We start from the raw sequence: 25,177 nt of genomic DNA on the forward strand, positions 1-25,177 counted from the left end.
AGTCGATGCAGTGTTACTCTTCTTGTGGGGTGGATTAATGGTGTCAACTTCCAGGATCAATTGAGCGGGTCTCCAGTGCTGCTCAGTGGATCTTGCGGAATTGATCCTGCACTGCAGATAATGCCGCCGGCAGTGTAGACATACCCTTAGTCTTTCACTTATACAGGTCACGAATGAAATCACACATCTCACCAAAGGCACATGACCTATTGCCTGACTTCTCCTATAGGAGGCTAGTTTTGAGCTGTTTCCATACTTGTTTCTGTCATACCCACTATCACATGGTCAGGAAGTGCAAGCACACTATGTAAACAGTGGACCAGATTCTGGCCAAGTGCTGTGCACATGTGCTTACTGGAGAGAACCCCTGCCAGTTGGTAGAACAAGGGGCAAAGGGTTCCTGTCCCAATCCTAACTGCTCCCCAGCTCATGCCCATAGAGAGGTGCCTATACAGGTCTTCTCCAATAAGACCCATCTTTAGCCCTAGGCTAATGGTCTGCACATTTAAATACATACATCTTCAGACCCAGCAATGACACAATACGGTAATCATAATCTTAGTGGGAATAATGTGTGTGTATTGGGCTGTGCATGAGGCTGCTACTGACCAAAATTCAGGCATGAATTAGCATTCCTTTTCCAACATAGGTGAGCATACGTTTGAGGATGATTTGCCTAATTTGTGCATCAAGGCAGAATTTGTCCCAGTGACCGCTCTCCCAGTAACATATTTCTCGCACACTTACACAGATTAGAAAGTGCTGGAAGGCCTTCTTAATGCTTAGATCATGTCACAAAATCTGACACGAGCTCCTTGTTGCTGACTGTGATGGAAATTGACACACAAATGCAAGGATTTTTTATTTTACTTTTTGTTTTACAGTTTTGCACAAGCCTGAAATTATTCCTTAGGTCACAACGAAAATGAGTTTGGTGGCCTCATCCTGACAGGGGATAACAAACCATACTGTTTGGTATTGATTTGCCATGATATGTGTACTTTTGGTCTGATTTTCAGAAGAGCTGAACTCCTTCAGCTCCCATTAGAGGAAACAGGAGTTGTGGGTGATTAGCACCTCTGTAACGCAAGACAATTCTTTTTAAGTGTTTGCACTTTTTAAAAAAATGAACTGATTTACAGACTATTTACAACTCCCTAATGTGAATATTCCGGGCAGTCTTTGTATGTTCAGGACATGCACAGTCTTTCTATTATACATAAACAAGATTATCAACAAAAACTTATATATAGAGATAAGATTACCAGACTGAATATCCCTACAGATCCCAGAATACGTATTCTGCAAAATGTTCAGAAGCATTAAGAGGTATCTACATGTAAACAGATTTGTGAACACATCTGCAAAGGCTTCAGAATGTGAACTTGCTTCTCCGTCATCTTAAAACAGCTCCAATTTGATGACCTTCTGGGCATGCTGCCAAATCTGTTTATTAGATAACCTCAACCTTTCCTCCAAGCCCAATATTTTCTGCGGTGGTTACAGGGTCTGTTTTGCTGTTTTGATTTATTGGCTGGATCAATTAATTCATTATTTTTCTATTATTTTTTGCTGCTATGTGGTCAACAATTGTGATTGTAAGTCTAATTAATTGTCAGGGCTCCTAAAGCTTTTGTATGGGCTTTTTATTACTTAAATCTAAATAAATAAATAAAATAAGTCAATCAATCTATGTTACTGGACAGAAAAGAATGGCTCTCCCTGGACAGGTGGAAAATATGTCAGCAGAAAAGGACTGGTTCACAAACTTAGAACAGAAAAATATTAGAACAGTAGAAAAAAGCCTGCTGCCAATGATAAGGACAGCTTATGGACATCAGCATTACTTTTAGATCTAGGACTAGATCCACAAAGGTACCTAGGTGCCCAATTGCCACTTTAGGTGCCTACCCTCAACATCCAGCCACCACGGAGATCCTCAAAACCCCCTTCCAGCTGCCACCTAGCAGTCCCTAAATTTCTTCCACTGAAGTCTCCAAGGCACCTAAGTTTTCACCAGTGGTCAAAGCTACCTAGGTCTTGATGCCAGTAATCTTATTTGCACCCTAACGCATGCCTAAATCCCAGCAGGATTCTCAGACTAGGTAATTCCCTCTCCTGCAGTGCCTGCTCCAGTGAGCACCTATAAAAAGGACAGCCAGCGGCAATAAGATCTGGAATTTTTGGGCTGTCGGGGTAGATGTGTCCCCTCCAGGATCCCAATGGTTAGGGAATACACTTAAGCTTTGGAAGACTTGTTTTCAAATCCCCATTCTGCCTGATTTGGAGCAGGGACGTGAACCTACATCTCTCACATCCCCGGTGAGTGCACAACCACCATAGTAGGGGTATTCTAAAATAGGAAGCTTTCCTGTTGGGCCAGAGAGTGATAAAGATTCTAGAGCCTGCTGGTTAGGGCACTCACCAAGTTCATGTCCCTGCTCAAATAATTAAATAATTAATTGTACAAAGTAGAACAGATTCAACAGGAGAGACTGAGTCATCCCCACCCTGGTATAGCCTGGTGATCAGGATTCTCAGGTAGGTTATGGAAGACCCATGTTCAAGCCTATGCCCCACATTCAGAAGGGAGTTAGGCTCCTATTGACCACTTAGGCATGGCTAAGACATCTCCTTCACATTACATGTATGGCTAGTTCAGATGCTTCTGGCTAGCTCCTGTGAATCCCTTGTCTTAACTCTTCCCATACATTATACAGGGAGTCTGGATACTTGATTTCACATTGGGCTTGTCTACAGAGTGCAGCAGTACATACGGGGGCGTGATTGCTAAAGCTCACTAATATGTTGTGCATCAATCAGTAGATGTAAACCATGCTGATGTGCACTAAAGTTTCCCCTGTACACTTTAACATAGTCCAGAGTGCACTAGAGGACTGTTCATGATCTGCATAGATCAATTAATGCACAACACACTAGTGCACTTAAGAAATCACACCACTGTGGAGCACATTACCTCTCTGCATAGATAAGCCTGTTTTTGCACTAACTCAGCCCTTTCAAGAAACAATGAATAACCCATTTGATTGCTGTGTCAGCAGGCTACAAAAGTTTTAAAGTGGAGACACAGAAAGACCTGTTTTAACATGATGCTCATCAGTGCTTGATTTGATGGGGATAGCTCAACTCATACCACAGCTTATGCCATTAAAGGCCATGGGAACTTTTGCAGAGAGAGCCACTACTCAGTGTGAGTAAAGACATGACAAACTGATCCCATATTATTTTTAATCCAGTAAATTCTGGAGGTCATATCCATTCCCAGGCCTTGATCATTTCTCTCCTGGCCCACTCTCATCTCACTTCCTCTGCAAACAGAGCCTTTCTTGGATTTCAGGAAGGAAACTAGTGGTAATGCAGGGGAAGTAAGTGGCCTTCCTTTTGTATAGAGAATGGGTGATTCAAGGAACATGATTTTGTAACACATTGCTTGATTGGAGTATGACAATCAAAGTAGGTCACAAAAACTGTTAATCTTGAACATGAGTTTGTGAATCAGCCAATTTGTTCCAGGTTTTAAAAATGTTTTTCTGCCTGAAGGAAAGACTTGAACCTTTCTACTTCTCAGCCTTGGTCTATTGCTAATAGGGAAACACATCCTATTAGAATAATATGTGATTCCAAGTTTTTCATTTTATAAATGGCAATTACTGTTGATTAAACTCATACAATTTATTTGCATTGTTTGACATAATGTTAAGTTCTTTTCCAGTCAATTTATTGTTTGCTTCTGATTTCTGGTGCCCTAAGGACACTCTTGAAAATGATTTTTAGGGCTCTATTAAAACATTTTAATGATTAAAAACCTGAAGTACTTGATGATGACCACCAGCAATCTTAAGAAAGAGAGCAAGCAATCATTACAATTATTTCTGTAAGAGCTTCTATAACAGCTTAGTACAAAGCTATTAGTAAGCGAGTTTCCTTCTTTGTTTGGTTTAAAGCACTCCAATTTTGTGAGACAGAGGAAAACTTAAGAAATCATGTTAAATGAAATTCAGACACTATTTTGAGAGGCTCCTGTTTAATTGTTGCATTGAATCATGGAAGGTGGATTAACAGTCATACAAAAAAGGCTATGATCATGTTCTTGCCCATGCAGTGTATTTTCTGATTCCTTGTCACACGGTACTCTCACTACTTCTGTTGGAAAACTATCAAAGTTAGAATAGGTGTATTTTAAATTGAAAAGTCTTAAAACATACTGCTTCCCCCACCTGGTTGGTGCGGTCCTTGCCAGTGTGGAGAATCCCATTCCTTAAACCTCTGTTAGAGAAGAACTACATGATTTTTTTCATATAAATCAAAAATATGAGTTAAAAATAGATACTGTAATAGCCAGTTGATAGCCTGGTGATTTTTCTCAATTTCCCTCTCCAGTTCTGTTCTGCTGTTGCTGAAATCCATCATTTATCTTCCATTCTGAATGGTAAAGTGAATCAGGTCACCAAGCTAAGGATACTCCCAACAGTGAACCAGCAGGGTGTACTTAAAGAGGAGCCAATATATTCCTTCTATTTTTACATATATTGCATAAATATTTGCAAAAATTCTACCTGCCAGCATGTTATTTGGCACCACTGAGAAAATCCTCTGGTAGGTTGTGCCAATTACATTACAGATTTTAACACTGGTGGTTAGACTTCAAAGCCACAAAGTTCCCATGAATGGTTGCTCTTCTCAAATGCATCATCCTATTGTTTATTAGTCTATTCCAAGGTGAGTCTGAATACCTCCATTATGATGAAAGCCATTGTTACCTTCACCTCATAATACAACTTTTACTTCCTTGAAAGACTCACAGTTTTGATTGTTCTTATTTAGGAGACCAGAAGATTCAATTAAAAATACAACTTTCTTTTAATAGTTAATGTTATGAAACTTCCTAGATTATGACTGTCACACAATCCCACCTGTTAATATACTGATTTCTTAACAGTTATATATACAAATTTGATTCACTTAAAGCCTCGACAAGTCAAGCAGCTCAGTAGAAAGTTTTCTTTTTTGTTGCAAATATATACAGTTCTGAAAGAAACAGACTTAGCCGTAAGGGATCAAATCAATAATACATTTTCTGTACATTTATCAGATTACTACTGAGAACACTAATTTAGTGCACATTATATCTTAATTACTCTTATCTTGGTCTCTAATTTGTGCTAAATTGAATTAGGCTTACGCACATGCCAGAACAGTCATGTTGTGTATTAGCTGGTTGCTGGGGAGTGTTGTCTGAGAATTACACCAAGAGTTTTGAACTATCCAAGAAATGCACCAAGGTAATGATCCAAAGCCCGCTGAAGTCAGTGAAAAGCTTCTCATTAACATATGTTAATGGGCTTTAGATAGCCTATTGTGTGGCAATTTGAGTATGCCTCTTGACAAAAATTCCCTGCCTCCTTTAAGCAGGGTGGCTTTAGCATCTCTGCTCTTTGTGAGCTAACCCCACACCTATTTAACATACCTCAGGGAGGCTTATACATTACTACCTCGTATGCACTTTAAAAAAAAAAAAAAAAAAAAAAAATCACACAATCGAAATAAATTAATTATTTTGTTAAAAATCATCATTTAAAACAACAAAACTCCCTTCTTTCAGCACCCTCTGGGGCCTGACGATATAAGGTGTTCCTGTTTTTCTGGGAATTACAGCGGGGCCCCACACAGCTAACTCATCCTTCCCTTTTCCCTCATCATTTCCTTCTCCTACCTTTCCAGAGTTGTCATAGTCTCCTGTTCTTCTCATGTCAGAATGAGTTAAATGAAATAATTCATGTAATGTAACTAATGTGCATATATATTTGTAGGACATGAGCCATGTGACTTACAAATGCTTCAGATAAAGTGCCTTACACAGCAATGGCTCTATAGGAACGACAATAAATTAAAATAATGATAATATTATTAATAATGGGAACAGGGGTTGTTTTTCATTTTGCGGTTGTTGATTCAGAGATGAGATCCCAGCTGTGAACCCCTAGAAGTTGACACACAGCTGTGACATTTGGCTTTGAGGGTCTGTGGCTGTACCCTTATGAAAGTCAGGTGCTCTCTCTCAGGAGCTGTGGGCAGTTGGGTGTGGGTTCAGACAAAATTAAACAGTGACCAGTCAGAACTAACAGTTAACATGCAGCATAAACTACCAGCAGCCCCCTAAAATAAGAAGGAAACATCACTTGTGGACGGCCTCTATAGACTGCAAGTGTTTTCTGTAGCAGACTTTGCATATAGCTGAAATGTTAGGGGGTAGGGGAACAGAACAAAAAAAAATGATAATATCTGACAATGTTTTCCATATTGAAAAGGATATGCTTAATTGAAAGCCTAGTAGCATAAGATATAATCAATTTCTGGTGTGTAATATCACCTAATATTTTAATATGTAAGCTTGTTTTCATTTCAATAGATTTCTAGATTCTCTGGATGCTGACAATCAGGCCTATTTACTGAACAGCACTAAAAGATATGAAATTCATATTTATAATGAGATACAACTTCTGAATTTTCTAGTTGTGAATGGAAACAGTATAATTGTCAGGAGCAAATTAAAAAATGAATGTAGCATTGGATGAATTTGATATCTGGGCTCTGCTATGTGATGATATCTCTGCTGCTTTGGCACAATTATTCTCCGCTGACTAAAGATTCAATAACATACTCTTTGAAAATATCCTGCATGGGGGAGTTAACTGCATTCCCTCCAGTTCAGAAAGGCTCACTAGCCACTAATAATAGTACATAACAATGCCTGCCTATCACTCTCAAATAATGTATTTTGGACTATGCTGAATATGCGTGGGGATGTCTAGGTTGGCTATTAGGAAAAACATTTTCATTAGGAGGGTGGTGAAGCACTGGAATAGGTTACTTAGGGAGGTGGTGGAATCTCCATCCTAAGAGGTTTTTAAGGTGCGGCTTGACAAAGCCTGGCTGGGATGATTTAGCTGAGGTTAGTCCTGCTTTGAGCAGGGGGTTGGACTAGATGACCTCCTGAGGTCCCTTCCAACCCTAATCTTCTATGATTCTGTACCACTTCTGTGATAGTTAGCAGATCCTGGCCAGCCCCCTGTTATTCCATTATATACAGGCATTATTCCGTTCCAGTATTGATATTACTGAAGCACTTAGAAGGTACGCAAACCAAGAGCAAAGATGCATGGTGTGTATACAGTGTCAGACTGTCTTTTTTTTAAATCTATTTACAGAGGGTGGGGAGAAAGGAAGGAACATTAACCTTATTTTTCAGATAGAAGACAGACTCAAGGTTATATAACCACTATGTGAATTAAACCTAGATTTCCCAAGTCCTATTGCAACCACAAGGTCTTATCTCTCTTATGGCTGGAATATTTTATATTCAAAACATTATTCCAAGAGCCCCCTTTTGTAATGAAAGCATGTTAGCATAAATTTGTTGATTTGGGCATATGATGCCCCTTAGAGGCCAGCTACATATCTTTTTGAGTTCCAACACTTCAAGCGTGGAGGCCAAGCAGATGTGAGGACATTCACAATGGAACTCATCTGGCATAAGACTGGGGTAATAGTGCAGATTCTAAATAATCAACAACAAATAAAGTCTTCTTCAAAACAAAGCTCTGCATAGGGATTTCAGTTCCAGGAGCCTCACTACTAGGTGCCAATGCAATATTGACACCTAAATTGAAAAGGAAAGGTAGGAAAAATCCATTCATTTTCAAAGAAGGGAAAAAATAAAAATAATTTTGTGATGAAAAACACTGAGCATCTTTTAAAAAAGAAATTAAAATGCTGCATCTCCCACCAGTAAAGCACACTCGTTGACCCTAACGGAAGGGAAATTTATAGTAGTCAGAGAAATATAAATTGACAGTAGAACATTCAGAAAGCTTTTCACTTCCCTCCCACCCGCATAGACACTCATAAAATATGTAGCCCGGCTGTTTTTTACTTTCTAATCAGGTGTTCTGATATAATGAAAATTCATCCAAAATGATACCTCTTCGTTCATGTGACACTTCAGGCACGAAAAGGGAAAAAGCAAATAATAGAAATAGGAGATCAATTTAATCCACTTCAGCTTAACTCTGCAGGTGCTATGGTGAACTCTGGAGTAAGTGATATTAAGCTGAAATCCGTGAAATTTTTGTCTCTCTCTGAAAAACCTCTTCTTAGTAGCAGGTATTTGTTGAAGTTTGCCCTGTCCTATTGAAGCTGGTGATTAGCTAATTAAATACATTACTAATGCCAGGTGAGTCTGGCCCCTGTTTCTACCTTTTAGTAGCAATAATAATCATTATTAATAAAAATGTGTATTAATGTGGCATCTTCCACATGAAACATCCCAATGTGTCTATTGGCCATCCTGAAGTCAGTGGCTTTGCATGGGATGCAGAATTTAGCAATATTCTGTTTATAAGAATCACCTCAAGGGTAAAATGCAGGGAGACAAATGCACAGCAAATTACATTCGTGGTATTAATGGTTATCAAGCAGCTGCTAGTCTGAGTTATACACTCTAAAGAGAGGCTAATTTACCTGTGCTGCATTCACAGTTTTGGTTCTCATTAAACCGAGGAATGACAGTGATTGGGGCTGCTCATTTGGGGGGCTCAGAAGAAGGAGGCCTTTTTTGAGTTGTTTTCCCTTCTAATGAATGTGCATTATACACCTAAGGTCAGAAATGGGACACCTTTTCCCTTCACATTACCAAAATAATGATGCACTGTATCACCCAAGATGCTGGAGGGGCAAGAGGGGAGGAAATGAGAGGGAGAGGGAGGCAGAAAGAGGTAGTTATTGGTCTGTTATCAGCATGTAGTTAGTTTTTGTCCTTACAGTCTCTTCTAAAATCCCAGATTGTTAATGACCTTGAAAAATAAAAATCACTTTATTAAAAAAAAAAAAAAAAGGTGTGTTTTGGATTGGGAGGCAAAATGATTTTGCAGCCGATGCCTTAAAATAACCAAACTGGTATTCAGGTGGTGCCAAGCAATGTGATAACCTATCAATAGTTCCCTTACCAAGCCCATCATTTTTTAAGTCTGGTCTGTTAAAAGAAAAATATTTAAATCAGCTTCTCTATTTTTGTGTTAGAAACAGAAAAAAACAAAGCAAAACATAGTATTCTCTGGTGTCAAAAGTTTATCGGTGTTAATGTCTAAGAAGATACATTTATTTTCAAGAACCAAGTATAATGAAGCCGCCACTAAAGATCACTCTTTCTTAAAGCCAGCTCTGCTAATCAGTCTATATTTGTTAGTCCCTTGGGTGGCTGATTAAAATGGCCAATTAAAATGGGTTCACTCCAAGAGTTCAGCAGGCTAGTTTCCCCTTCATACCTATCCCAGCAGCACCTCTCCCCACCCCATGCAGAATGGTGCATTGCAGGGCAGAGCTTTAGCTCGGCCCATTCCCTAGCTCTCTTCTCATCCACCTGCTCCCAAAGGGACAGTAAGTGAGCACTCAATTCCTGCTTACTTGAGCACACCCAGGCCCAAGGTAAATACCAAGAAAGGTAAGGTGGTTGCTCATACGCCCCCTCATTCCGCTGCATGGGCATGAAATCCAAGTCACAATCTAGTTCATAGTTATTAGCATAGATGACTAAGGACCAGATTCTGATACCATTACTCACATGGCATAGCATCTCATGAGCTGCCCCCCTGAAGTCAGCAAGACTGTTCATGGAGTAAGGTGCTACTCAACATGAACATGGGTATCAAAATATTGTGTGTACACACACACACACACACACACACACACACACACACACACACACACACACACACACACACACACACACACACACACACACACACACACACACTCTCTCTCTCTCTCTAAATAAGGGCACCGTTTCTGATGTCACTGATACTAGTGAACAGAAACAACTCTGTTGACATCAATGGAATTATGCCAGTGTAAGTAAAAGGAGAATCAGACCCAAAGGGTTTTAAATAATCTAAAATGAGTGCTAAGGCTAAAGACCTTGGGGAAAATATTTTTAGAGGCTTGCAGATCTGTCTATCAAGTGGCTTCCTCCGTAGAGGCACCAGTTGAGCTGTCTGTTTTACAGTAGGTCAAAGCTGTCTCAAAAGGCCAGATCTGACAGGCTGGCTGCTAATGCCTAGCCAAGAAATGGAAAGCTGCAGGGCTTTCTTTACTTCTTGCAGACTGATGACCTTTCCAAAACCTAATACAAAATATGATGTATTGAAGGGGGTGTTTGGGGATCACCCAGTATAACAAATGTGCAGTGTCCAATTTGCTTTGTACAGTAACTGTGTTTTGTTTGCAAAGAATTGATTCTACCACTAGGGTCCGTACAGCATGTGGTAAAAAAAACAGACAGACAGCAAAATAAAATAAGCTGGCATGCACAAAAAAATAAAAACAGTTAGCAAAGGTGTTACTAAATCATCTACCCCAAACCAAAGGAACAAGAGGAAAAAAAATCCTGAAACGCATTTGAATTTTATCATAGCCTTCAAATTAAATGTTAGACGAGATGAAGGGCTCACCTTCTTCTCAAGTTGTTGGTGTGTTGTTTTATTCACCAATGCATCTCTCCTTGTTGGGTAGAGGGGAAAAAAGAGAAGCGAACTCATGGCTTGTCTAGATGGTGAGCTAGGCAGTGGTAAGCCAGGGTGTTAATCTACCATGTACTAGCTTTCCACACATTGACTGGCTTCGTGAACTCTGCTACAACAAACTAAAAGTTCTGTAGCATGTTTTGACGTACTGCTGTTTGAAACACAACACCAATTCCACACCATGTGCTTATGCAAAAGAAAATCTAAAACTCAAAAGGAATTCCTACTTGACATTATCCTAGTCCCCACTCATCAATAATAAGAATTCATAGCACATTACAGGCCAGATCTTCAGCTGCACCAGTTCTGCATCTGGCACTGCTGAGGAGATGGATATGAACAGGTGAAGTTATGCCACCATTGCAGTTTTCCAGTCCTAGAGCTGGCTCTGAGCTGCAACTGGCTGCAATGACCCACAAGTGACGTTCTGGCACCTGGGATTACCAAAATCCATTTTCCTTGGCAAATGTCCAAAGATGCTCCCTATGCCTAATGCTGGGAAAGGAAGGGGCAAAAGGTTTTCTACTCTGACAATACAGTATCTGTGGTTTTCCATTTCCCCAGGAGTCTCCAGGTAGCAAGTAACACTAACATTGTGGCTGCTTCAGCAGGCTTAAGAGGTGACTGTCTGCATAAGCAGAGAGGTCAACCTTGCTGTAAGACTTTTGGGATTCCCCATTCCCTTCTCCTCTCCTGCCCCCCCAGAAACCAAGATCTCACCTTCCTCCATTCCCTGTCTATGGCTGGGATGCACTGGTCCTTTCTGTACCCCTAACCACCGACCCCAAAAGAGGGAAAAGGAGAGGATCAGTCTTATGAAAGCTGCCGTCCTATGCTTGGGCCCCTAATTACTTTGGCCAGTCTTGGGCCTTGACCTCCTTTCTTGGGTCATCCTCCTCCTCTTCTTCCTCCTCTGCAAATTCCCTTTCTCTTCCTCCACAACCACCTTATTCTACCCCTTTGGTTTTTCCTCCCTTGCCTACTGCACAGTGAGAATCTGCCGTTGTCAGTGGCATTTGGGGTACTAGATACACTGCACAAGCAGAGGCTGCACATTGCACTCTAACTGCCCCATATGGGCCCTGCTGGCACACTCTAGGAACCTACAGCATGTTAACATAGCCCATCTGGGTCCATGTGGAGTAGTTAGAACTCAACATGCAGCCTGTGGCTTAGACAGTCACTCCAGTAGCTCCCCAGCCTTTCAAACTCTCTACGGCTTGCCTTCCGTCAGACCCTCTCCACGCAGTCTGTGCATGGGACACAGGACAATGAAGAGTGCTCCTGCAGCTATGGCGTTATTTTCTGTGCTCATCAGACCCAAGTGAGAATGAGTGACATACACTTCACATATCTATATGTAACCCCCTTCTATTTCTGGGTTACTTGGGAGCCGGCAACACTCACCAGTGTGCAAGGGTGCCTAAGGTTGTTAACAACAAAGTAGATTCTGAGTATCCCAGCGGTGATGTAGGATAGGTGGGAATCCTCTATCCACCCCCCTGCTGCAGTCCCTTTACTTTTAAAGGAATTTAAAGTTGGCGGTGCCTCCACCTGGCTGGCCCCTGCACACGCTTAATAGCGGGCCTTGGGAGCTTCCAGGACTAAACCTAGTCTGATAATAATAATAATAATCTGAGACAGGTCTAACAACAATTGCACTTATGCAAACTAAACATCCAATATACTTAAATTAGAGTTAACACAACTTTACTTAAATTAAAGAAATATGGCATAACAGACTGAAATTAAACATCACTATTATGTTAAATCCACAGGGCAACTGAATAAATCAATTAATAAAATTAGTATGAAAACAAATGAAACTTGTCTAAACTTGCATTTACACTGCCACTATTTACCCCACCTGCAGAGTGTACACTCCCCAAGAGTTCAGAGCCCTAACCCCTTGCTTGCGTGGGCGCGCTTGAAGATCTGCAGAAGACCGCACTCTGTGGGTTCGGTGCACCAGTTCAGCCCAGTTGTCACGCTGGAGGTTTGAAGCTGGCCCAACCAAATGTCTGCAGTCCTGGCCCTGCTTGAAAGGATTCTCTCTCTGCCTGTTCTCAGGCCCAGTGAAAGACTCTCTGCAGTGCCCCTTCCCTTACACGCCCTGCCCCAAACAACGGGGGGAAAGGGCACTCACACTACCTTCACTGCAGGCCCACCTCAGGCAGCTCCAGGCTCAGTCCCTGCCCTGGCTTGGGCAATGCCACCAACCTCCGAAGCTCCCTGCTGGATCAGGCTCCAGCAGGCTCTTAGCAGCAGCTTTGGGACCCCAGCAGCAGGCAGTAGCTGGCAGCAGGCAGTCGCAGGCAGCCTCTGCTGCATTCCACCCTAGCACCAAAATGGAGCCCCCCACATGCTATTCCCTCTCTCTGGAAGGGGAAGAGTGTCGCTCCTTTTCCCCAAGGCATCATGGGAGTTGTAGTCTCCCAGAATCTTCCCAACTGTAAACTCCCAATCAAGTTCCAAGGCCCCTGAAGTACAGGGTGCCTACATATATGTATACAGATCAGGTGTGGGGGTGGGGGAAATGTGTGCACGTGCGTGCATTCATGCAAAATTAGCAGATTTAAACTTGAATCAGTAATTTCATAATTATATGTAAAAAGCAGGAGGATTATGGAAAATCAGGGAGAGATGGCATCTCTGAGAATTTCACTATTTATGCTTCTATATAAGAAAGCAGATAAATTTAGAGAATTTTAGCAATTTATTTAAAACTAGGAATCTAGAAACACGAATAAGATATTACAAGCAAAATACTATAAATTGATAATTAAAGATGAAGGAAACTTGAAAACTTCCAAATGTTATGAAAGTTATTAATAAATACTACACATTAAATTAATGGTCTAAATATATACAGTATGATAAACACTTGTAATGTGTTTTAAGAAGATATTTGAAATTTTCAGTTTCTGATCTGCTGAATATGTCAAATTTGAGACTGTTGATAACGTAAAAAGAATGGGTATGGGCCAAAAAAAATGTTCTTATAATTCCCTTTCATCTACAACCTTTCTGCTCCTAGTCGTGTAAGATCCTTCTATGCTGCAAATTTATTTGCCAATTCACCATGTTTTTTTAATCTGTCCTTTGCACTCTACACAGCCTAATAAAAATACTAACAAGTTTCCCAGGGAACTAGCGTCGATCCTACTATATAAATCATCCAGTTGGGAAAGTCCTAACTTCTATGTCTTAGTTTCCTGGGTATAAAGATGGGATAAAAATATTCACCTTCACTTTAAATATGATGGGCTATATCCCTGACCCCTGCATTGTTCAGCCAAAAACAGTAACTGAGTGGAGCAGAACTTGTGTCACCATAGTGAGCAGAGGAGCAGTGGAGAATGTACACACTGTTTTCGGGCTGGGCAAAAAGCAAGAAATGTTGGGGGTTTTTTGTTGGAAAATGGGGTTTTACATACATTTCTGCAGAATAAATGTAATTTTATGTTGGAAAAAATCTAAACAAAACATTTAATTTCCCTAGGTAAGGCTAATCTTTGTGTCTGAATCTCCATGATGTCTCATGGGAGTTGTAATTCTGGGTCTCTCATTTTACAGTTCTCCCTCATGTGCCCTGCTCTTCAGCTGGACTATATCTCCCATAAGTCACCACAACAGATCAGCTGCAAGAACAGACTGCTGCATTATGGGAAATGTAGTCCAATTGAGGAGCAGGGCTCATAGGCGATAATAGGGCATGAGGAATCTAGGAATTATGAGTTTCATGAAGAAACTAGGCAGTTCAGGCTGATGCAAAGATTAATGTCAACATGACTTGAAATGAAACATTTTGATTTGGGAATGTCAAAGTAGTTTGTTTTGATCTAAAATAATGAAAGTTTCCAGAAATTTTCCTTATGCAAAGAGTTTTGATGTTTAGACTTCTATCCACACTGAGACAAAAATCAAAATGTTGAAATACTGGAATCTTCTCTGGGATGGGAATGTTTTTACATCATTACTAGGACTCACTGTATAATTGGCAAAGAATAGGTCAATGATTTTATTCCCCCTGGAAATATCATTTACAGCTGTGGATCCCAGCTGGTTTTTAGCCCTTAATATTTTCATGAGTTCACAATTATTGGGGTGAAATTTAAAGACTCAGTTTTTATAAGAAAATAAAAAAAACATTGTGCATGGAAATCCCACATCTCAAATACTTTCAAAGGTTGTATGTACACCCATTGATGGTCACATCAATTTGTGTGTGCAAATGTAATATTTGTATATTCAACAGGTACATAAGCATTTCTTGCAAATGTAACTTAGATACAGATTTTTCAAATCTGAAAATTTAGCCTTTGGGAGGGAATTAATTTAATTTTGGCCCTAACAAAAAGGGAACTCCAAGAAAGATTAAGTATAAAAATTAGAAAAATTAACCGTACAACAAAAGGTGTGCTCTAATACAATAAAGCAGCCCTCAGTTTGGCATGAAATTAGTATAACAGAGGGCAGAATTGGGTGTTTAACATGCAAAATTATTGAAGAATGAATTGAAGTACTTAGTTTTTAACATAGGTAGGTTTTTGAGAATAATTAGGACTTTATCCTTGTTTTCAGCTTGAGAAAGAACAAGTTGTTCTCATGTCTGTAAGCAGCCTTCTGTGTGGTGACAGTGTGATTGGTGTGTGTGTGTATATAAATACCAAGAAACCATTCTTCAAAGTGAGTGAGGAAGAGTCTGGTAATGGGAAAAAAATGCTGGTGAAAAGTTGAAATTATAGGGAAAGAATTTAAAAAAATGTAGTGGGAAGAGAATAAACTGCATGGTGGTCTTAAGTCAAAAAGACAGTCAATGGTCTGACAAAGCATTAATAGAAACTGTCAGTCAGCTAAGGGCCTAATTGCTATCAAGCAAATGTAAATTATGATTGATGGGTCACAGATTATGAGTTTTTGCTACTCAAAGATTGTTCTGTCATTAGAACAGGGATAGTACTATTTTGCTTGCATCTCTAAAGGGCATTTGTCTGAATCAGCACTATATTTGCTTTTTCTGGAAACCAATGCAAAGATTCTGAACTAAAGTTGTTTGTAGGGTCCTTTCATCTGAGTATGTTTTGTTTCAAGCTTCTTTTGGGGGGGGGGCAAAGAAAAGGATATACAAGGAGAACTGTTTCATTCATACGGTGTTTCTATTCACATATAATGTAGCACAGGGGAACCTGAAAATTCCTGCACCTTTTCTGTGGTTTATAGTCAAACAAACAACCCGCTCCCCAACCTGACTCCTTTCCTACTCACACTTGTTAAATAACTGTATAGGCATACTGGAAGCCATTTTGGATATATTTGAAGTAATTACCTTCATGTCCTTCCAAATTTTACAGCCAAATACTTTCCTTCTTGGATGAGACTCTCTCTGGTCTTCCTATGAGCATAGGAGGAGAAACATACAAGGAATCTGCCCCTCCTCATGTGCACCCCATTTAATGAGAGAATCCCAGTCCCGCTGTACTCTCTGCAAGAGTGCATGACAGCAGAGTGAGAAGTTAGAGGGCAATATGCTACGCCCCAGAAGAAGATGTAGCAATGGGTGCATTGCCTCTGCATATCCTCAAATTCTGGGTGGTATTTTGCTCCACCTGAGGTAGTCCAGTTCAACTCCACCCCTGACACAAAGGTGTAATTGAGCCCACAGTTATTACTAGAGCTAAACAAATAATTTGCAACAGATAACATTACTATTTTTACTTCTTTCTGTCTCTAACTAGATCTAAAAGTGCACGAGTTCATTCTATCTTTCACATTATTCACAAGTTTCTTTGGTAAATAATTCTTGCTCTGCAGATTGTTTGTAAATTTCAAACTTCTCTGCAATTCAGAAATCATGCTGTGTTGGTTAGTTAACCTTGTCATGGATGTAAGTGGTGCCTTGGCCCTGTGCTAGCTCTAAGCACAGGGATAAATTTACACTCATTCTACTTACATTCCAATATTATACTCAATTTTAACAGTAAGTAACTTCTAGAGTTAGTGGAACATGGCCAGAAAAATGTGACCTTAGTGTCTCACTTTACTTGATTTTTTAATTACTTTTGAACCAAGCTACCCAGGAGTAAACAGTATAAAAGGAGGTGAAAGCTACCATCATTTATGTTGGAATTTATTGTATGTTATATGTCGGGGCTTTCTGTGAATTGAGTTTCCGCTATAATTACAAAGTCTGGCTTGATTGGAGGGGAGGGGCAGGGAGAGATACTAATTTGCCTTCCAAATGTATATTTCAGTTTCAATGTTTAGGAAGATGATGCCAGTTTTAAGAAATTAGCTATTATTTAGTGACACTATCACGCTTACCATACTGATCCCATATACAGAGAAGACCATGTTAGGTTAAGGTGAAAATGTGAATCTCAAAATATGAGTCTCATAGTGTGCATCAGGTAAAAGAAAGTCATCAAACTGCCTGATTTCACTAATACTCATTGCCTCAATATTTTCAGTTTCCTCCAGCAGTGGTGACACACAAAGCCTGAATGAATTCTGACCAGTGTCTCCATCATCTCACACATGAAAATTTTAGAGATTTTCCTTGCTAATTCATGCTATTTTTCCTGGAAATGAAAAAAATAATCAGCTGTCTGGGAGAATTGTCTGTGTTAGAACTTTTTCTGAGATTTCAGTGATCATTTTGGGTTTTGGAACCTCTATTGAGATGGATCTCTGTTCAATATTTTCACGTCTTAAGTATCTGCTGTGATACATTGGTAATGTGGAGGTTCGCGTGCCAGCTCCAACACTTCAAATGCACTGTGGTTCTATGGATTTCAGAATTATACACCATGAATCTGATGCTCAAAAGTATACATGCTCACCTTCCTGCACAGCTGTGTGTGGGTAATAACCATAACTGTTCAAACAAATCAGACAGTGGTGTAAACAAATGGCCACTTATTCACTTAACTGGCCAAATGTATGTGTAATTAACCTGACATGCTGTCATGGTCACAGCAACATTCTGCGCAAACTGAGTATGCAGTTTTATTTTTGCATGTAACTAATTTTGGAAGTTAGACCTCGATATATTAATACTACTGAAATGTAGGTCAAGTGGCACAATTGGCATATTATACAGTGCTTAATTTTGTACTGTAAACAAATCAGCACTCAAATCATATATACCTGCTATTAAAGCACTTTCCTATTAAATCTGAATTTTTACCTCCTGGAGTAGAGTTGCGTTAGGCAGATTTAGAAAGATGTGGGTATTACTGAACTCAGGCAACTTTTGGCACTGAGTATTTATTGGTATTCTTAGAAGTACTGGACTGCCTGGGAAAACGTCAAGACAGAAATGCTGACTAATTTATCCTGCTTTAGTCATTCCCAGAATTAAATACCCTCTTTTAAAGGGAGCATTTAAAGGATTGAATCATAGTGTGGCAGCATGAAACACCTGAACGTTGTAATTATTGGGAAGAAGGGGTATGTCAAGTAGTGAGTATCTTGACTGCATCATTTTACTACTGGAGTCGATGAATGCTGCAATTTGTTATTTAGTCAAATTTAACAGATTTATCACCCATCAAATCAGAAACTCTAAATACTACATCAAAGTCACACCTATTAGATGAAATCGATATTTTAATGTGACAGAATACATCCTTGTATTCACACCTTACACACTATTATAATGATCTTTGTACAAAGCATGCCTTGTAAACTCCAAATTATTGGCCTGATAAAATGTGTGTGGCAACATTGTATGTTAAGTTATAAGATTCCATGGTATGGTGTTATTAACACATGTTCAAAACCCTGAGTGTGTGCTTAGTGTGCTCTGCTTAATTTGAATTTAAGAAGTAATCAGAGGCAACAAGCAGGAAGGGACAACAAAGGAAGTTCAAACAAGTGAAAAACACAGCAGGGAAAATCCTTCCACATAGACTCTGTCTCCTGCATCTCAGCTGGAAATGTTTTTCAAGAGGGGGACTGAAACTATAGAAAGGAAGTAAACCTACACAAAGGACACCTCTCTCTCCCCCGTCTATCACATTCACTGTACCTGAAGAGACAAAGGAAGCAGGTGTTAGACTCTGGGGAAGGGGACACTCAGAGTTTGGTCAGTAATCTGCTAGAGCATGTGGTAGGAAGTTTCACTTCAATCAAATAATCTGATAAAATAGGCATTGGTAAATGCTTTGTCTTTATTTTTCTTGTAACCATTTTGACTTTTATGCCTCACTAATTGTACTCACTTAAAATCTCTCTTTGTAGTTAATAAACTTGTTTAACTGTTATCTAACCCAGTGTGCATTAATTGAATAATTATTTAAATTAATAAACTGGCATATTATTCCTCTAAAGGACTTGTTACAATAGAATGCAGTAAAGTTCTAACATGATTTCCTATTTGTAGCATATTTGTGTGGACATTTTTGTTGCAGATTCAGCCATTCCAAGTCATTTACACTCTAGCGTCCCAAAGCAGACTGCCATGTTTTACACAGTTCCACATATTATGTTTCTCACCCTGTGGAACAAGTCATTGATTTTTCTCTAAGGTCCTCTAAGCAGTGGGAGCAGGAACTTTATATATCCATCTTACGTACTTCTGTGGCCCTCATTACGATAGTGTCTGTACACCTCACGATCTGTAATGAATTTATAGCCTCACAATGCTCCTGAAAGACCAGGAAGTACTATTATCCCATTTTTAGAGCTGGGGAGCTGAGGCACAGAGATTCTATGCCCAAGGTCATACAGGAAGTCTGAAGCAATGAATTGACTCCACATCTGCTGAGTCCCAGGCCTACAGCCTCACCACTGGCCATCCCGTGCAGCCATCAAAAGCAGGCGGGGGGTCTCGGGTGAAAGGTGGGGGAACTAAGGGATGGGGAGGAAGATTTGGAGAGAGGTGATAGGTTGCCAGCTGCTAAATTGCATTAAGATAAAATGCATTACATTCTTTTGCAATACCATTTTCCTATGTATCCAGTTGCTGGATTGCCACAGCAAGTTTATTCATTTACCATTGGGTGGGGAGGTGGCCTATAAAATCTCAATTGAAAGGGGAGTTCAACCATAATACAAATGGTCAATTAAGATGTGATCCACCTTATGTAGAAGTCTGAAAACCCTCATGTCAGACTATTTGGTGGCATGTGTAATTGTTAACTTTTTAGCAAGCAATACACCTCCAATGTGCAGGTGCAAGTAAGTGCATGCACACAATGGTGAGTGGCGGCAAGGCAGAGGCCAGGCTAAAAATTCCCCCCTTAAGATAAAATTATTGAAAATAATAAGTGGTCTGAGGAATAAGGACTATGCACTCAGCTATACATACATGGAGCTTAATAATCTAACTCTTAACCCAGACCTGCGCTAACCAGTTCGTTTCTGCTGTGTAGCCACTAATTCAGGATTTAAGCAGGGCACAAGCATGGGCCACTGTCATCCAAGAGCCTCACCGTATTTTGTGGGTCATTGGCTCTATGCAGTTTTCAGGACCACTGGCCAAGCCTGAGCCCCCATCCCATTCCCATTCTCCAGTGAAACAGGCTACTATACTATAAAATTCAGCTCCACTTCTGCACAGGGTCTTTGTACATCGCCCCTCTGCACACCAGCCTTTGGTGCAGTCAGACTGCAATAGCGTCACTGCACTAAGGGCTTTCCATGACCTTCACCTCCCACACCCCACCTCACTCCTGGACTTCACTTAAACAGGAGGACGACCAAGGCAGTTGAGAGAGAGAGCGAGAGAGAATACTACTACACCATCTGAGACAAAGGATTGATAGTGCTGAAATTAAAAATATTTGAGAAAAAAAATAGAGCCCTACTGGGACTGAAAGTTATTGGATGTGGGGGAGGAATTGTGGGAGGGAAGGCTGAGGTTATAGTTCATTCTTTGAGTAAAGGAAGATGTTTAAGTGGAGTGAAGGCAAATGTTTTCTTGCTGTGAAAATGCAACCCACACTAGACCTTATGACACTTGCATTTGCAGCTGTAGTTCTGAAAGAACAATTTCCTGAGTTAAACATTGTTAGGTACAATACTAATGCATCCGGTTTTTGATTTGGTCACACAGACAGGCAATTAATTTAAATTAGGCGTTATGAGGAGGGATGTTATTGTGGCAGATTCCTCATCGGTTAATTTAGAACAAGCTGCAATGGCATCTAGACTAATTTATTTTAATTTATGGGCATAGTCAATCTTAGATTCAACAGCAGGGGGAAAATAACCATGACATTTATCAGATTTTTTTTCTGTAATTCTGTCCCATAAACATGGTGAAAACTGAGTACAAAAGGAGGAAGGAAAAGTTGCCAAATTGTTTATATCAATTGAAATCAGAATGTGATCCCCTGTGGAAAAAAATTCTTACTTTGAGTGTTTTCTACAACCTTTAGTTAAATGTCTGATTACTTCGAGTTTTACTCAGAATAAGTGCTTTATACCCCAGAGTATAAAAATGTGTTCCATTTGTCTGAAATGTGCTTATATTTCTTTGAAACCAAAATGCCATTTCATCAAAAAAGTAGCATGCTATATGTGAAAATTGGAAAATGCTTTCAGATTCAGTTTGTGCAGAGCTGCTTACATTGAAAAAATTTATTTCCAGGGACAATTTTTTGAAATACCCATGAGTTTTGGCTCATTAATGCATGGAGGTCCCTTTGTTCCCAAGCAAGACAGTGACCTGCTTAACCTCTTGCCAACATCTTCAAAGGAGAATACCACATCTGATCGTTCAGCCTGGAATCTTGAAGTGGCATTTTCCTGTCTTGTGTCTCAGTTTGTGAGGAGTTATAGGATTCAGCCCTGTTTGTAAAAGGGATTTTGATTTTCCCTCATTCCCCTGTGTGTTTACTCATCTCCAGTATCCCATGGCATCTGGGCTCTCTTGTGTCCCCCCCATATCCTTGTGTCACTTACCTATTGAAGGTACTTACTATTACCACAGCACTGAATGCCTCATAATCTTTAACATATTTATCGTCATAAAACCCCCCTAAGATAAGGAAATGCTATTATCCCCATTTCATAGATAGAGAACTGAAGCCAAGAGAGACTAACCCAAGGTCACACAGGAAGGCTGTGGCAGAGCAGGGCATTGAACCTAAGTTTTCCAATTCCCAGGCTTGCACCCTAACTACTGGATCATCTCCATTCCTCTGTGATCCATATTCCTTATTCCCCAGCTTTATCTTTCTTTTTTTTTACTCCCGTGTCCCACTCTGTATGTATCCCCTATCTCCCTCTCTCATTCAAGCCTTCCAATGGATTCTGGGAAGTAGGAGAGAGAGGATCACTTGCCACAGTCACCTATTGCAGGAGTCAAATGGAAATGCTGCTGTCCCATGCCAGTCTACTCTCCCCATATCACGCCAGTCAGTATTCTGACTAGATCTGGGGAAAGAAAGTTAATTCTGCATCACAGACAATTGACATTGTGAAATTTGGTTTTGTGCCAATTCAGAATGAAATCAAAGGTCTCTACAAAACAAAATGAAGCTCCAGTTCTGGATCAATCTGCCTGGTAGACTGCCATAGACAATGGAAGCCCTGGATCCCTGACCCTGAGGCAGTCTGCCTGGAGTTCAGATTGCCAGAGTAGGAAGATCTGGGAGCCCAGGCTGTCAAGGAGCTCCCCAGCAACCGACCAAGCTGGCTGCTAAGAAGACAGTCAGGCAAGCTGGCAGGAAACCAGGCAGGTTTTGAAAAATGCCTGGGTTCTATAAGACATTTGTCCAAATTCAACTGTCCCCCTGAAGCCTCTTGATTCTGACGCAGCAGTGAAAAAAATGAAAAAACAGTTTTGTCAGAATTTTTCCAGCCAACTATAATGTTGTCCAATTGTGTTATAGCTATAGCTAGGATTTTGTCAGGGTAAAATTATTCCAAATTAATAGCACATTCACAGTAAAGACTAGATCATTTCACACTGCATTCCCAGCAACCTTGTGGACCCTGCTGGTTAGTTTGCTTCCATCTAGTCTCTCTGAAACAGGACTAAATCAAAGCAAACTAACAAACTGCTAATGGGCAGCAGTTGATCAAGCAAAGGAACAAACTATGGGTGTGGACCTTGCTGCCATGCACTGACAGTGTGTTAGCTTGCTTTCATCTAATCCCATTTCAAAGAAGACAGCCTATGTTCAGCCTATGTTCTTGTAAGGGACATTTGATCTTTTGGGCCTTGATGCAGCCATAACCTGCAGCAAATGACCTTTAGTATTAATGGGTAGTGCAGGGCATTTGGCTTTCTATGCCTCTGAAAGAGCACAATAAATCCATCTGGAAATGGAGGCCTTCACTGCTTTTTGGCCCTAGGAAAGGGATGACCGAGGTATAACCAGAGTATTGGGCTATTTTAACAGTTTCATGTAAAGTATTGAGATTCCTTCAGACATTCAGAGTCTGCCATCTCCTCTCCTGAGGAAGGGATGGTTTGGAGCAGCAGGGCAACACTACTTCTTCATCCTTATGGAAGACAGAACAACACACAAAAATTTGGATTAAAAGAAACAATTTTAACTTTGCAAAATCAAGAACCCAAAAGTCAGGAAATGCCAGAATTAACATTGCCTGTGCAACCTTATTATGGCTCTCTTGTGTGTATACATCATAATACAGGCTTTAATCACATACTACTTTTTCTATAGGCTCCTTGTCTCATTCAATGCACAGGATGGGTGGTGCTCAATTACTCAGCAGCTATTCAACATTTTATATTCATCTTGTTATTCAACATATGGTCCTAGGCCTTATTTACTGGGCAAAATTCAAATTCTGCTCTCATGACAGAATTATTAATTTCCTCCTGGACTTTTCTATGGTGCTAATCACAAATATTTGCATGCTCCACAAATATTAACTAATTTATCTTCACAAAAAACCCTGTGAAGTGGGGGTGAGGTTTGTCACTGATCTGGTCAAGTTCCCCTTACTGGACACTAACCACATTGCAGTGAGGAACCCAAACACTGAATGCCCTATATCTGTAGGCTTTCTGAGGTTGGGAAGTGTTTAAACATTGTACCAGGCTTTGGAGTTCTAGACATGCACTCTGGTGCAGACTTCATGAATGAAACCCCTCTGGGCTGTGGGGATTAAACAGTCAAATTGCCTAGACCCTGAAATGAGTGTCACCTCCCCCCAGCCTCTGCAGTTGCTCTTTCACATACCCCACAGTCCCACCAGAGGGATTACAATTTACAGATTCTGGTTTACAGTTTATGACTTTAGGAGCACAGGACAGTGAAAGCAAACAGACACCCAGGAAGACTTAGTACAGGATTCTATAACACCACCGATGTTAAGTTAGATAGCATGAGAAGTGCACAGATCTATACAATACAATAAGCATACCTATATGCATGCTCTCTACCTCAACTGAGAGACTTACCACTTTGGGAAGTTTCTTGGGCTGAGTCCTCTTAGGATTCCAGGACCCTCCTGTATATGGCTTCTCATGCAGAATAGTGAATTGCTGGTCTCTTCCTCTCCCTCTCTCTAAAATGGCTGCTGAGAGATCCTTTCTTTTTAACTTCCAGTTTAACCTCCAGTTGTCAGCTGACTGCCTGATGAGCCACATCAGGTGATCAAGATCCCCTTCCTGGTGATCTATTGCTTAGTTACCAGCCCAAATGGGCAGACTGGTTTTTCTGGGTAGGAGCCAGTCTATTGTTTAGGTATTTCCATGCAAATAGGAAAGTACTTAAGTTAACAACCTGGTATTATTAGTCCTGTGCTGCTGTCCCTTGGAATTCCAATCCAAAGTGTAGGTAAAAGGACAACAGAGTAGGGAAGCAAAATGCAGTATGCAGTCTGACACAGCTATGTGTAAGGAGCCCCCCACTATCAAATAGAGTTCATGAGCTGTACATAGACAGATTCCCCAAATCATCATTGTGGTATTATCCCCATTTTACAGAGAGGAACTGAGACACAGAGAAATTAAGGTCAAAAGTATCCACTGCTTCAGTGTCCTGATTCCCCATAGCCCTGGGTTGAGGCATGCTCAGCTGCTTTCTTGGGAAGGCACATGCACAGTCTAGTCAGTAATAGGTATTGCAAGAGGCCCAAGCTGAGAACAGAATTTTAGGAGCTTTTAGCTGTTGTGCTAGTAAGTCTCAACTGAGCACGTGCAAACTGAAATTTTTCAAAAAGAGCTATAATGGTCAAATTTGGGAGGATTTTCATGGAAACATTGAAGAGCATATCCCTGACACAAAGGCCACTCCCACCCCTCCAAATATCAAGTCCCTGCACCAAAGTATGGGGGAACTTGAGCTTTTCAAAGAAAAAGACACCAACATTTTTTAAAATGAGCAAAACAATATGTTTTCCCTACCCTCTTTCTTGGAAATAACTGAACCATTTTGATTGAAATTTTCCAATACAAATCAGCCTGAGGCAGACACCCAACATGGACAATATCAGGGCAAATGGTTAAAGTTTGGTAATATGATAAGCAGCTGAAAACAGGGTTTGAAAACAAAGTATCGGGCAAACTTAATAATAATCTTTACTACCAGCCTCCGCCTATAAAACCTCAGGTCTGAAACTGGGATTTGTTCGAGTACTATAACAGATTATAC

At 40.3% G+C, this 25,177-nt stretch overlaps 1 long non-coding RNA gene across 1 annotated transcript in view; it reads right to left on the bottom strand.

Annotated features, from left to right (window-relative positions):
• The window catches only part of LOC137164552 (uncharacterized), a 150,363-nt gene extending 126,330 nt beyond the window's left edge, over window positions 1-24,033 (bottom strand). Inside the window, exon 1 of the long non-coding RNA XR_010923101.1 lies at window positions 23,983-24,033. This is a non-coding gene — a long non-coding RNA (uncharacterized lncRNA). The remainder of the gene's footprint in view (window positions 1-23,982) is intronic.
• Between the last annotated feature and the right edge of the window lie 1,144 nt (window positions 24,034-25,177).

Source organism: Emydura macquarii, unplaced genomic scaffold (genome assembly GCF_026122565.2).
Source record: "Emydura macquarii macquarii isolate MOO-44397 ecotype Brisbane River unplaced genomic scaffold, CSIRO-AGI_Emac_v2 contig_2676, whole genome shotgun sequence".
NCBI lineage: Eukaryota > Metazoa > Chordata > Testudines > Chelidae > Emydura > Emydura macquarii.